At 38.5% G+C, this 13,233-nt stretch overlaps 1 long non-coding RNA gene across 1 annotated transcript in view; it reads right to left on the bottom strand.

Moving 5' to 3' along the window:
* Positions 1-13,233, bottom strand: part of LOC112995466 (uncharacterized) — a 98,832-nt gene that overhangs the window by 14,935 nt on the left and 70,664 nt on the right. The window contains exon 3 of the long non-coding RNA XR_003262186.2: positions 12,522-12,624. This is a non-coding gene — a long non-coding RNA (uncharacterized LOC112995466). The remainder of the gene's footprint in view (positions 1-12,521; positions 12,625-13,233) is intronic.

Here is a 13,233-nt window from a genome sequence, read left to right as displayed (position 1 = left end):
CATCTTAGACATCATTTCTACTGCTGCTATTTTTTGCTTGCCTAACAGATTATCTGCATGCAGAATCTTCTCGTTCTTTGTGCCTTCCAGCTGCTGTCTTTAATATTAGGACAAACACCAGGAGAAGATTATTTGGGCTGCTGTATCTGGTCACCTCTAGTCATAGGTGTGACTGAGCAGAACCTACTGATGAACTTTAGGCTGCTGTTAGGCAGCAGGTCAAGTTCCATCACAAACAGCTGTGCCTACAATGCAGTTTACCCTGGCTGCATCCTTAATGTGGGTGCACGTTTCTGTGGGCACTGCTTTCCTCTGAAATGGAGCATGTGAGCCAGAAGAGGAGGTGTGGTGTGTTCCTGTACATCTCCTGGGCTGCATGATCTGTATTGGGCCTCTGTGGTAGACCCTGCCAGTAAAACTTGTGGAAAGTGTCTGTATACTTACATGCTGTACTTTGTCTTCAGTAATTTCCTGTAGTCCTGTTCTTTGATCACTAAATGTCTGGCTGGCTGTGTAGAAGGGTTCCTGAAAAGCTTTGAGTCTTGGCAGCCTGTGGTTACACTACCTGTTCTCTCCCTTACTCTAAAAATCACCACCCATTTGGAACAGGTAAAGAGAAGTTTTAAAGTATAAAGTTTGGGAGCAAAAGCTTCATTTTACTGAAAAATGAGTGCTTTGCAGGCATCTGTGTTAAAATTTAGTTTTGAAAACCTGTGGGTCTCACAGCTCTCCCGCTACAGGAGGCAAGTAATTAATTACCATTGTCTCAATGTCATAGGATAGTTTTCAGTGTTATGACCAAAGGGAAAATATCTTGAATAGGATGCAGTAACTTACTGTAATTGGCTCCTAATCTTCTGCCATAGGATTTGAGTAACGGCTATGAAAGTCCATGGCAGTTGTTTGTATGCTGTGGCAGGGGACCAGGCCCCTTAGCTTTTACCTGCTCTCCATGTTGGCCTGCCTGAAAGTCTATGAGCCCAAACTATAACCCCTGCTCCAGATGCCCCCATAATTTGGATCTGGCTGAGAATTTAGGAGCTCAGGCCCATCTCTAATTACAACAGACAAATTATTGGATAATTTCTTCTGCTTTATCTTTTCAATTCACTGGAGCAGTTAATTTCTCCAAAAGCAGGCACATCCTTTCTCATTAGAAATTCCTTTTCGGCCTTTTTAATACGAGTTCCTTATTATTACACACATACACAAACACGCACACACACACAAAAAAGTTTTGTCAATAAGGGATTATATAACTGGTACCTACGATAACATGAGATGTTTAACAGAAACTTGGCTTTAGCCACTGGATAATATGCCACTTCATGGAAGCAATTGCAGCTGACTTCTTTTTTTCACAGCTACAGCCAAAATTCAAAGAATAGAGGAGGAAGAAGAAGAAGAAGATGCACATTAGTTCATATGTTTTCATAATACAGAGCTGGTGAGCAGCAAGGAAGAGCTGAAAGAGGAAAGGACGGGCTAGCCACTGATTTGAATAGCCACTTTGTGGTGCTATGGGACATGATTTTCTGGTTTCTATTTTCACAGTTTCTGGTTTTGTTTCTTTTCTGCCCTATGGTGGAAGTGAGATATTCCTCAACTGCTAACTCAGATACTTGTATTACCTTTTCTCCACCTTTCTGACCTCTTTTTGCCCAGTGCAGGCACACCCTTACTGATTATTTGCAACACCTAGCCCTACCCCAGCTCAGCCCTGTACAAAAGCACACTGGAGAAGCAGAGAAGTTTCGGTCTGTATAGACTAAACAGAAATAAGGGCAGGATGTTTGTGATAGGTGGAAGTGCCAGTCCGCAGTTGTACAGTCACCTGTGGCATAGTCAGAAATAAAACTCCAGTTTCTTGCTTCTTCTCTGCTTTTCTCTTGCTGTGATTCTTCCCATCCTTACAAAGCAGCTGGAGAAAAAGAACTTATATTTTCACAAAACATCCCAGAAAAAGACACTTTAAATACCATTCTGCTTTGCTTCATATTGACTGAACACTGCATTATTCAGTTTGAAGTTACTCCATAAGAATGCCAGGGGTTTATCCTGAGACTTGCAGGGCAGTAACAATGGCATCTATAATTTTGAAGCTGTTGATTGTGATTTTTTTCCAAGATCTCTGCTATTAAATCAGTAGTGTTACTTAGGAAGTCCTGGCCGCTTGACTTAGCTGCAGAACTGCATGCCTCTCAGTTGCATGATATTTTGGAAATGCATGCTTCATTGAAGTGTCATTGATTTTCAACTAAAGTGAAAATGCCCTCATTTAATGCTTTCTTAAGAGAATTAGAAAGGAGGCTGGAGAGGGTTTTGACAAAGTCATTATTAATTGTACATCACAAAATTGGGATTTATATATTTTTAATGCAGACATTCTTTACAGCTCCTAAATCAAAACGCTGTTCTAAAATTATGTCTAATTTTATAAATGGAAAGACCCTATTTTGCTCAAGACTTTTAAATTCCTTTGCTTTGTTCAACAAACGCCTGTACTTGCTGTGAGGGGATTGCTGATTGCTTTGTCAGCAAGACCAATGATATTCAGTCTTTGATTTCTGATTCATTTGCTTCTTCCTTTCCTTTGATGAATAGAATAAATGTCTAGATTTCTCCTCTCCTTTCAGAAATACTTCTCGTTTCTCATTTCCTTAGTAGTGAGACTGTTTTATGTGTGAAATATCCTGCCCGTCTTTTGGACTATCAGTTCCTGTTCACTGAGCTCCGAGCTCCTTTACAATCTTGTATTAGAGAAAACAAATTTCTGTTTCCTTCTATTGTGGCCTCTGATGTTGGGTGTCAGCTCTGCCTCTGAGGCCAACACTCCCTGCCCACGCCTCAGGCCTTCATACCAGCATTGCCCTCTGAGGCTGCCAGATTTATCCCCTGCTCCCATAGGAAATGGGTAAGATGGCCAAATTCTGAAACTGGTGTACATAAAGTATGCTGTGAGACTATGGAGTCTGGCCTAGCCTAGCGTTGGCATTGGAAGTCCAGCAAACCCTAAAGCATAGGGGATTAGCTTAGTTACAGGAGCAGGATTGCGCCGTAGGTGCAAACAACCTGTCAGGCACTGTGAAAGCTGCAACCCCGCCGAGAGCTGCCGAGAGGGGCAGATGGTGAGTGCCAGCCCTGGCGACAGCCAGCTGTTTGGTGCCGCGGGAATTTGAACAAGCCAATGGAAAATCGAGTGTTCTCTACCCAATCCTGCACCCGACAGTGTCCAGAGTCACTTGGGGAGACTCTGCATGGGTCCCCACCATGCAGGGGACCCCTGGCCCGGCCCCAGGACCACGCGCTGTGGGGCTGCAACCACTATGCTGACTGTCCTGACGTTTCTCCTAGACAACATCATCTCCTTCATGGGGCAGGACAGTCATGTAATTCATAAACTGCGTATGTCTGTCATTACAGTGTTTCGGTGTCTGAGCCCATCTAGTCTCCACATTGTCAGTTAGTCTTTCTTAGACTGTGACCCAGGCTTCTGAAGTTGTATCTTATTAACATTTCAGAAAGTTGCCAGACATGCTGGCATGCTATGTGTCACACAAACGCACGGCAAAAGGCAGTTCCTGCCAGCTTGAGCATGATGTACAAGAAAACAAAACAGACACTAAATTGGAAAAATTAACTATTAGCATTCGTGTTTAAAGGTGGAGGAGAAAGGCTCACTGGGACAAGCAAACTTACCAAAGGTCAGGCAGCAAATCTGAGAAAAAAACAGGGTTAAAGATCAAAGATAGGATCACAACCACGTTACCATGTTACAATTGCTAGTTTTTCTTGTTTGCTAAAGAAATCTTAAAACTACAGTTCACCTGATCTATGCTAAATTATAGTATACTTTGGTTAACATGAATTACCAGATGCTAATGGTTCAGCTAATAAAAAGATCTTTGTCCTGTGAAAACTTGACCAGTGTAGTTAATCGCTTTGAAAAAGCAAGCATGCTTCCTCTGAAATGCTGACTGCAGCTATCTCCTACCCGCCTCAGTAGATATTAATTGCAGTAGGAAAATCATGGCTCATCTCACTGGGAACATCTTGCCAGATTTGGCTTTTGCTCCCACTCTGAATGTTGGAGAAGTCCGAAGGCCCCTTTTTGCCATGCACCTTGGCAGACAGCACAAATAAGAAGCGTTAGGCAAAATTCCTGCCTCAGAGTCTATTAGCTGTCATCCTGAGAAACTATTTATTTCAGTGGTACTAAAGAAATGTGAACAAATATGTACTCAGAGATACTCAGGTGAGACTGAGGCTGCAGATACATCATGCTTACAGCATGAGCTTTATAAAAACCTTTGCAACGTAAGCAAAAAAATCAAAATATTGATTGCAAGGTTTGATCAGTTGCTCTTTTCAGAAGAAATTTCAATCTGATTTTTAATGTTATTGATTTTTTTCTTGCTCTTTGAGTAATTATTTTCAGTTATTCTTAGCTTCACTTTGAACTAGTATCAGATATCAGATTTGGGAGGTTTTATTTAAATGTGAGAAAATATTAGAATTAAGAAGAATTATAAAGTCAGATCTGAAAGAGAAAGCTGGTATGTGTCCTTTGGGGGAAAAAAGAAAACAGAAGCACTTTCTACTTCCTAATATGGCAAGTAAGACTATTTAACAGTGTGAGAAAAGTAGAACGTGGTTTATTATGTTCAAAGGTGGAAGATAACTTATCACATCTGTAATTCATCACATGCTTTACAGTGCTATTTACCTAGGTATCACTTCCAAATGTAGCTAGAACATTTGTAAATGTGTAATGACATACCTTTAATGCAATAGGTATTCTTTTCTATGATTCAGCAAAAAGTTGAGTAGTATATACAAAGTTTGCAGCTCCATCAGTAAAGGTTGTTAAATCTGGACAGGTGACATACTGAAATGAAGAGACTTTCTCTGCTTGCTACCTACACAGGCTGTTTCAAAATTATTCTTCCCTCTTCAAGTAGAGTGAATAAATAAACTTAAATGTTTCCTGATTATTAGTCTACTAAGACTAAATGATCCAAAGTTTGCTGAGATCAGTCAAAACAGCCTGGCAATTTTGGATCAAGTTCTCTAGTTGCTTATGATCATTAATTGACTCAAAATGCACTATAGGCAGTGAAACTTCACTTTTTGAACATGGATTCTTCTCTCTCTCTCCTCCTACTTACTGTAATACATAAATGTATTTTCTACCTTTGGCAAAAATGATAAAATCTCAGACATGCCTTTTTGCAGCACTAATGTGCATCCAGAACATACTGACTTACTTAATATGCAAATCTTTTGCAGAGCATTCTAAATAAGCTTCTTCTCAAAATTTGTCCCAAAATACAAATACAGAAAAACATGGAATGAAATATTCAGTTTCTTCTCAGAAAGTCTGTATTTAGGTACATCACAGATTATTGCAGAGAGCACACTAGCTCCTTTTTTTTCCATGGCACAACACCTTTTCCTTGAAAGAAGATCATCAGCTTGAACACATGAATAGGCCTCCTCTTAAGAAAATTATTATGTGTACATTTTAGAGAATAAATCTAAGACCATAAAATAAAGTAGCATAGTTTTAAAGTCTCTGGAGAGGCATAGGGGGGAGGTACACTCATGAAAGTACATACATTCCTATGAAGTAACTGATCCCCGTTTCTTTGCAGATTATTGTACAAGTTAAGCACTTTTCCTATGCAGCAATAAGTATTCCTGAAGCAGGTTCACTGCCTAATGTGCACAAATTAAGGACAGTCCCTGCAGCCTTTCTTCATATGCAAAGTGTTGAGGTAAAAAGAAATAGGATCTTGGTAGCAGTTAAAGGAACAAATATTTTTAAAAATGAGAAGTCAGTTGCTGGAAAAAGAGAGCTTTTAAGGGGTTGGAAGAGAAAAAAATGGCATTTTTACAAATACATCCACATTTTTATATTTTGTCTATTTAAGATTTCAGGCATTTTTTACATAAGTATGAAATTTGAAAACTTCAGTGTAGAGATTTTCTGGATTTGTAATTATCGAATCACGGAATCATAGAACAGTGGTGGCCAGAAGGGGCCTCCAGAGGTCACACAGCCCAGCCCCTGCTCAGAGCAAGTCCAGCTAGATCGGATTGCTCAGGGCCATGTCCTGCTGTGTCTCGAACACCTATGGGGATGGAGATTCCTCAGCTGCTCTGGGCAACTTGTTCCAGTATTTGACCATCCTCATTAAAAAAAAAAAATCTTTGTATATAATTGAAATTTCCCTTCTTGCAGTTTGTGTCTGTTGCCTCTTGTGGCACTGTGCATGTCCAAGAAGAGTCTGGCTCCATCTTCTCTACACCATCCTCCATTCCTTAGGTAGCTGAACACAACAATAATGTCTCCCCTTCACCTTTTCTTCTTAAGGTTGAACAAACCAAGTGCCCAGTGTTTGTATCAAGAAAGTCCGCTCACTAAATAATTCAATTTTAGAATTCTTCTTTTCAGGGTTATGAGGACAAAATATGATGAAGTATGATTTCAGGGTGGTATAACTGGGATTTCTTAAATGTTGTTACTGAAAAACATGGTTGTGTTAGGATATTTGGGGAAAAAAATGTTAGATTATGCTCTTTGATTAATTGCAGAACTGGAAAAAATAGCAGTTTAAAAAAGATTTAAGATATTTGCTTGCACAAGCATTACTCAGAGCCAGTTTTATTTTTAAGGATGTAATTTTTCTGTCAGTCTATAATGTGGTACTGTGACTGGGTAATATATCTTCAGGCTTTGCAGACTCTTGGCATGACATACTCTTTGACACAGTAGATCTTAATAGATCCTTCTGCATTAATCCTGACTAATGAGCAGATGAATAGTTAATTAAAAATGCTCCACACAAGCTTTGACACAGTAGACCATTGCAGCTTCACTATGGTTCTTGCTTTCTAATAGATGAACAGAACTTAACTTCCATTTTTCCATTAGATCATAATGGCTCAAAAAGCTCCATTACAGTTTGCCAGATCATTGATCTATGAACTGAACAGTATTTAAATATTTCTTGACTTGATTTAGTATGGTATATGATCTTCTGTGCCTTCACTGAATCCATACAGTAAAAGAGCCATTATGTCATTTCTTTAGTCACTGATCTAGCAGATCATTAAGTCGTCTTTCACTCTGTGGGCCTTAGGTGTAAAGGCCTTGATTTTTTTCTAGTGTTCTGGCTGGGTTCTCTACACAGGGGGAAGCTCTTAGATACGAATGGTTCTTTAAGGGCAGTATGTGCAGCCTGCCCCATAAAGGCAGCCCATATTGAGTTAAAATGAGTCTTCTCTATCTAAATAGAATCATGTTTTTATTTCCTGAATTATACATTCACTAGTTTCTGATAACAGTGCACATTTTAAAAAATGCTGGGAGGTGTAAATGGATGTAAAAAGACTGAGTTTTGATTTATACCAGAGAAGAATGTAGCCTTCAACTTCTTACTGAACTCTCAATGAAGTTTACTTGTGGGCAAATCTTCTTTACTTCTTTACTTGTGGCCAATGACCCACTGAAAACAAGGAGTGGACTCTAAATGGTAAGGATAGCATGACTGGTCTGAAACATCTACGAAACAGATTCAGTCAGATCAAGGTCTCGGTAACACTAACACTAATTTTTTGCAACTTAGTATTTTAGCCCTCAGTTACAAGGGAATGGTCATATCTTCATTTAGGAATAGATTTAACCTTATTTTCCTTTACTGAAATCCAATCTGTTTTGGGAGTAATCAGTGTTCTTATATGCAGTGATTGTATCTTGCTTCATTAAACCAAAAGCAGGCTGTCCCTTGTTTAGCTATGCAAATTTGAGTCCTTTTTTTTAAAAGACAATATATTTCACAAAAGGACTTTCTCTAATTTTTCAAATTTCTGCATTTAAATGATGCATACAATAAAATTAAGCAAGGTTTATTATTTTTGTACTATCAACATTGTATTACAAAAAATGCATCAAGCTGGTACCTTTGGAACAAAGATCAACCCAATCGCATTGGATCAGAGCATTTCTTATGCATTTGCCAAAAATAATGGTTGATTTCAATGTTTGCTTTTCAACAAAAAATAACACTTTTCGCTTGAAATTTTGCATGACTAGAAACTAATACCAGGTGCTCAAAGGAAAGTGCAAGAAATCAGAGAGGACAGCAGACGACAAATGTGCCCACTCTAGAAAACTCTTTATATAAACACTACTTAGATCAAGTATATGCCTGAAGCACCAAGATTTACATCCCTTTTGGTTAAAAAATATGTTCTATCTAATATAACTATATTTTGTAAAATATCTTTCTATAGTTTGAATGCTTCTCAGTGGAATCAAACACATTAGTTGGATTAGGTTAGAGTTTTTTGAGAGATCTTTGTTCAATTCTAAAAAATAACACTGCAAGAGGATTATCAAACCAGTAGAAATTAGGAAGAAATGAGTCATGGTAATTAACTTTCTACAGGACTCTCATGTCAGAACCTAAATGTTACTCCTTGATAGATTTAGCTAAGGTATAATATTCTACCTACAGTTAATAGTAACAAATGCTCTATTAGCAAAGCAGAACATTTAGAAATATGATAAAGATAATGCTCAAGAGAGCTGAACGACTGCTAGGATTGATTGTTGTACTACTTTGATGTCCAAGTTTAAGGCTACTTACACAGTTATTTTCTGCTTTATTTTGCAACTCATTAAAGAAGAAAAAGAGCATCCTACCAGCAAGAAGTATTGTGTTCCTCCCAGTAATAAAAGAATGTTACACTGGAAAACTACAGGGACACTGGCCAAAAAGCAATAAAGAGAGACCAGGAGAACTTCTGAAACATTAATGATGCCCTTCTGCCAAAGCCTGTAAAAATGTGCTAAAACTTTGAGTATTCATGAATATGGCAGCTTGAGATTTAACTCACCTTATCAACTCCCTAGGCTAAGTTTTCACTTACCCCAGACGGGATCTTGGTAGGTTTATGAGAGAGAAGGGGGGGAACACATACAACCTCCTTAGCCAAGAGATAATTAAACAGAGTCATCAAGGCCAGACCTCTAACTGGGCTGTGAAATCTACTGCCAGATGTTCCAGATACATCTGTCTACTAACAGGATCCCTCTCATTATAATATTCAAGCTTTTCACAAATATTAATGGGTTTTCTCTCAGGAAAAGAAATATTTTTTCATTCTAATATAGTAATAGACAGAGCTGAACAGATAACCGTAATAACGTAGGGGTTTTTTTTGAGTTTAGGGATTGTTTTCTAACTTTTCTATCTGTGATTTTTTTGTATATGGGGGGAAAAAAACACCTAAACTCTCCAAAACATGAAAATCTGCAGTCTAGTTGCTTCCACATAAAAGACTCTTTCCTCCATAGTTCTGCAACTATTGTTCTGCAGCCACACTTTTTCACCCCAGTATATTTTTAGGTCTACAAGTCTTAGATAGTGTAGTAGTAGTAAATGTGGCCTAAAGATTCAAGAATTGAAAGACAAATGTAAGGAACTGCAAATACATATATACATATGTAGACAGGCATAAACAGCAAATTAAATGTGTGCATGTATACAAATATATTTTTATAGAATTTGAAATCTGTCTGTATGTATTTATAATCACACACAGAGGTCCATTATTTTTCATCTATTTCATGGTGCTTGCAGGTTGCCTTATATTTTCGGAAGAGTTTGGGTTGGCCATCCTGAACTGCCTGCAATTGCATACTCTCTACATGAACACAGCTGTGAGAGAGGTAGAATATTCTGCTTCTTCAGTTACTTCGTTTTCTTTATATTACTGTGGGTTATCATCCACATTGTGAGTAGGAACAAAGATGAGAAAGGAAAAATGGGGAAACAGCATCAAATCTCATCCTTTGTATTAGAAAATAGAGGCCTTGTCTGCAAAAATTCAAGGAAACCTTACAGACTAGTGGAGGAAAGCTTGTGTGCACATACAAGTGCAAAAATGGGACATTTTCAATAGTTTTGGTATAAGATGACAAATAACCAAGTACCACGTGTAAGGGATCATTATATATGCACATCCAGGTGCTGCAACAGAATGCAAAAATATTTGTTTAAATGTCTGCAGTGTTGCATTTCAGGAAATTAATACGTCATAATTGGAGATGTTACTGAGGGAACGTATTAGTAATTTGGCTATGAGGTTGTATTCTTTTTGTTAGTGAATGGCGTCCAGGTCACACTAGCTATTACTGCGAATAAAAAGATAAATGCTTTCTGTCAGTGTCCAGAAAAGAGGTACATTTCCATTCAGTAATGCTAGGAATAGAGGCTAAAATTCACTTCAACGCCCCTGTTGCTGATTGCAGAAAGCATTTCAGCTAGCTGCCAGTGTATATGTTGGTCTACCCTCGTTGCCTTGGTTCCCCATAGGGGTGCCAGGCAGCCCAAGGAACCATTCGTACCAGTCCTTGGGCAGACTCCACCACACTCGTGCCTGCCTTCCTCTGATGACTACAGAGAGAACCTGAACCTCTGTGTAGACCTGGCATGAGCTGTCTTTAAAAGGCTGAAGATGGGGGATTTGATCTGGAGATATTATCCTGTGCACGTTCCTTCCCTAAGCCAGTCAATGCTGAAGTATTTGTTTTCTTACAGAGCAGTACAGATTTGGCAAAAGCAGCTGAGAATAGAGTACACCAGAAGCCTTTCATATGGTGACCGTGGCAATCTTCTTAGGAAGGCAAAGGGAAGAAACTGGGGATCTCCTGAAGCCCTAGGAGACATCCAGCAATGAGGCTATCAGTGGAGACAGGCACAACCATGAATGGAGGCTGGGTCCCCTCCTTCCAAAGAAAGGAGAGGGCAAGCAACCTTCAGGGAGGGCGAGGTGCCTCCGTGCTGCCCTGGCGAGGCACGCTGTCCTTTTTCGGTGTTTCCTATTAGCTCACTCCAGCCAGCTGCGTAATGAATGTGCTGACAGAAGGTATCTTTGTGCTGGGAGCCCTGGCAGCTGTCAATCTCTGCTGTGTCTCACCCTCCAAGCTCTGTACAGGGAAGGTCAGCTTACAGTGTTTAAAGACTTAGGCTAAAGTACATTAATCCATTATGCAGTTTCCTAAGTATCGCTTGCCAAATTCTATGATGGCATCACATATGTCACACATGGGCACCTGCTCCTAATCTAACTGGCATTTCTTCTTCTTCACATGCTAATTAATGATGTAACTGTGCTATACAAAGTTTTAATGTAACTATTACAGGTGCATAGAGTTAGGATAAATAAATGAAAATTTATTATTAATCATTTGTTAGTTGTATGCTGTATATAGCTGCATATGCAATTATATCACTTAAGAGCTCTGTATTTTACCACTTTATTCACATTTTTAAAATAGCCCATTTGCATTCTTGATTCTGTCCCAAGGGTTTAGCTGGACCTTGCTGGAACTTGAGAGGTTAACCAAACCAGGGTTCTTCTTTTTTTTACATTTGAGCGCAAGCTTCAATTTACAAAATTTTGTTAGCTTTTAAACACATTTTTTAATTCACTTTAGAAGATGAATTAGGTTATGGCCAGGAAACATCTTGACAGTTGCTAAGCAGTTCCACAGCAAATGAAACAAAATTGTTTGGGGTCCATTTATCTGTCAGTAAACTTTGATGTTGTCACTGGAATAAGAGTGATATACTTGTGATATTGATATATTTGAAAAACGCATGTTCTTTGGGCCTTTTGGTTTTTTAAATATACTTCCCAAGATTAGTTAAGTGTTTTCTATGATGATGTATAGTATACTTGATGCTATGAAGTATTTCACCAGATCTCTTGGGGACCTGCTAGAACTTTTAGCACAAATGTTCCTCACTGTGTGCTGCCTATGTTCTCTCTACTCTTTTCAAAATTGGGAGGGGAAAATGAGTCTCTGCAGAGCTGTGTATGCTGGGAATTACATTACAGTCCTGTTCATTGTGCTCTTGGAGGTGGAGGTAGAGTTTTGTTTGGTATATGTGGAGTTTGTTGCCAATTATTTATTTAAATCCTGCAATTTGTGCCAGAGAGATTTAAGGCCTTGGCTAGTGACATATTACCAGCAAACTAAAAGAAAAAAATGTGATGCCAGTCCAAAGGTAGTCACTGCCCTGTTTGGAAGTTGAGTGTGGCTTAGTTTCCTTCTGATCTTTGATTCTCAGAGCTGTTGTAAACCATATCTCCCTCTAACTTCAAGATGAGCAGAAGACTGCACATATATCAGGCTGATAACTGTCCTTTATGTTATTTCACTGATGTAAGAATTCATAAATTCCTAATTAATGCCAATATTTTAGGACCTGCATTTTCAAAGTTAGATCTAATCCTTCATCCTGATCTAATGACATTAACATGCTACAGGCCCAATCATCTCCATCACTTTCATTATTAGAAATGTTGCTCAAGTGCTCCAAGTGCCAGATGATCCTTTTTGCTGGAGCAATGTACGGAAAGCTTGGGACAGTGGGTAAGCAGAGTGCCCCAAACTGTGAGCTGAGCCATATAGATTAGTTTCAAAAACTACATGCAGTACCCACCTTGTTTTCTTCTTAACATCATCTTCATTCATGTGCAGATGTAACTCAGACAAATCAGAGGTTTTTACTAATATTTTCTCCATTCAGGAAACCACAAATAGGACTGGAAAAAAACATTATATTAGCTAAATTAGCCTTTGCCACATTTCATACAGAGCACTCTTCTGTACAGTCAGTAATGGGACTTCCAATATTTTCCTTGGGAAGCCTTCCAACAATTTAATGAATAATATCATTAGCACACTTGTTCTGAAGTCCAACTTAAGCTTTTCTCTGCTCAGCTTCACTCTATTACACTTAGTTTTACCTTCTTGCATTTTAATAAACAATTTATTTCTATCCTTTACAGATACTAATAGATGAATCTCAAACACTCAACTCTTTCTAATAAGTTGGCCATATATATCCCTGAAATTTTCCTTATTAAACATATTGGCTACTCCCTGAATATGTTTTATATTCTTTTTTAAATTGCTTCTGGTTTGCAGATAAAGGATACAGAAAATTTTAGTTTTGAGTTGTCACAAATAAAATTAGTCATTATTCTTACAAAGTTCTTTTTACACTGGTACCCCAAAGTTTATTACAAACATTACACAATTAATTCTTTTCATGCTTCACTAGCAAAGGTGTTTCATACTTTACTTGTAAAGCTGTGAAACAAGGCACCCCTCAGAACTGCAAGATTGGTTTTTGACTTGAAATTGCTCAG

Source organism: Dromaius novaehollandiae, chromosome 4, assembly GCF_036370855.1.
Source record: "Dromaius novaehollandiae isolate bDroNov1 chromosome 4, bDroNov1.hap1, whole genome shotgun sequence".
In the NCBI taxonomy this organism is placed as follows: Eukaryota; Metazoa; Chordata; class Aves; order Casuariiformes; family Dromaiidae; genus Dromaius; species Dromaius novaehollandiae.
Note: the sequence above shows the minus strand (reverse complement) of the source record. Positions and strands in the feature narration are given on the sequence as shown.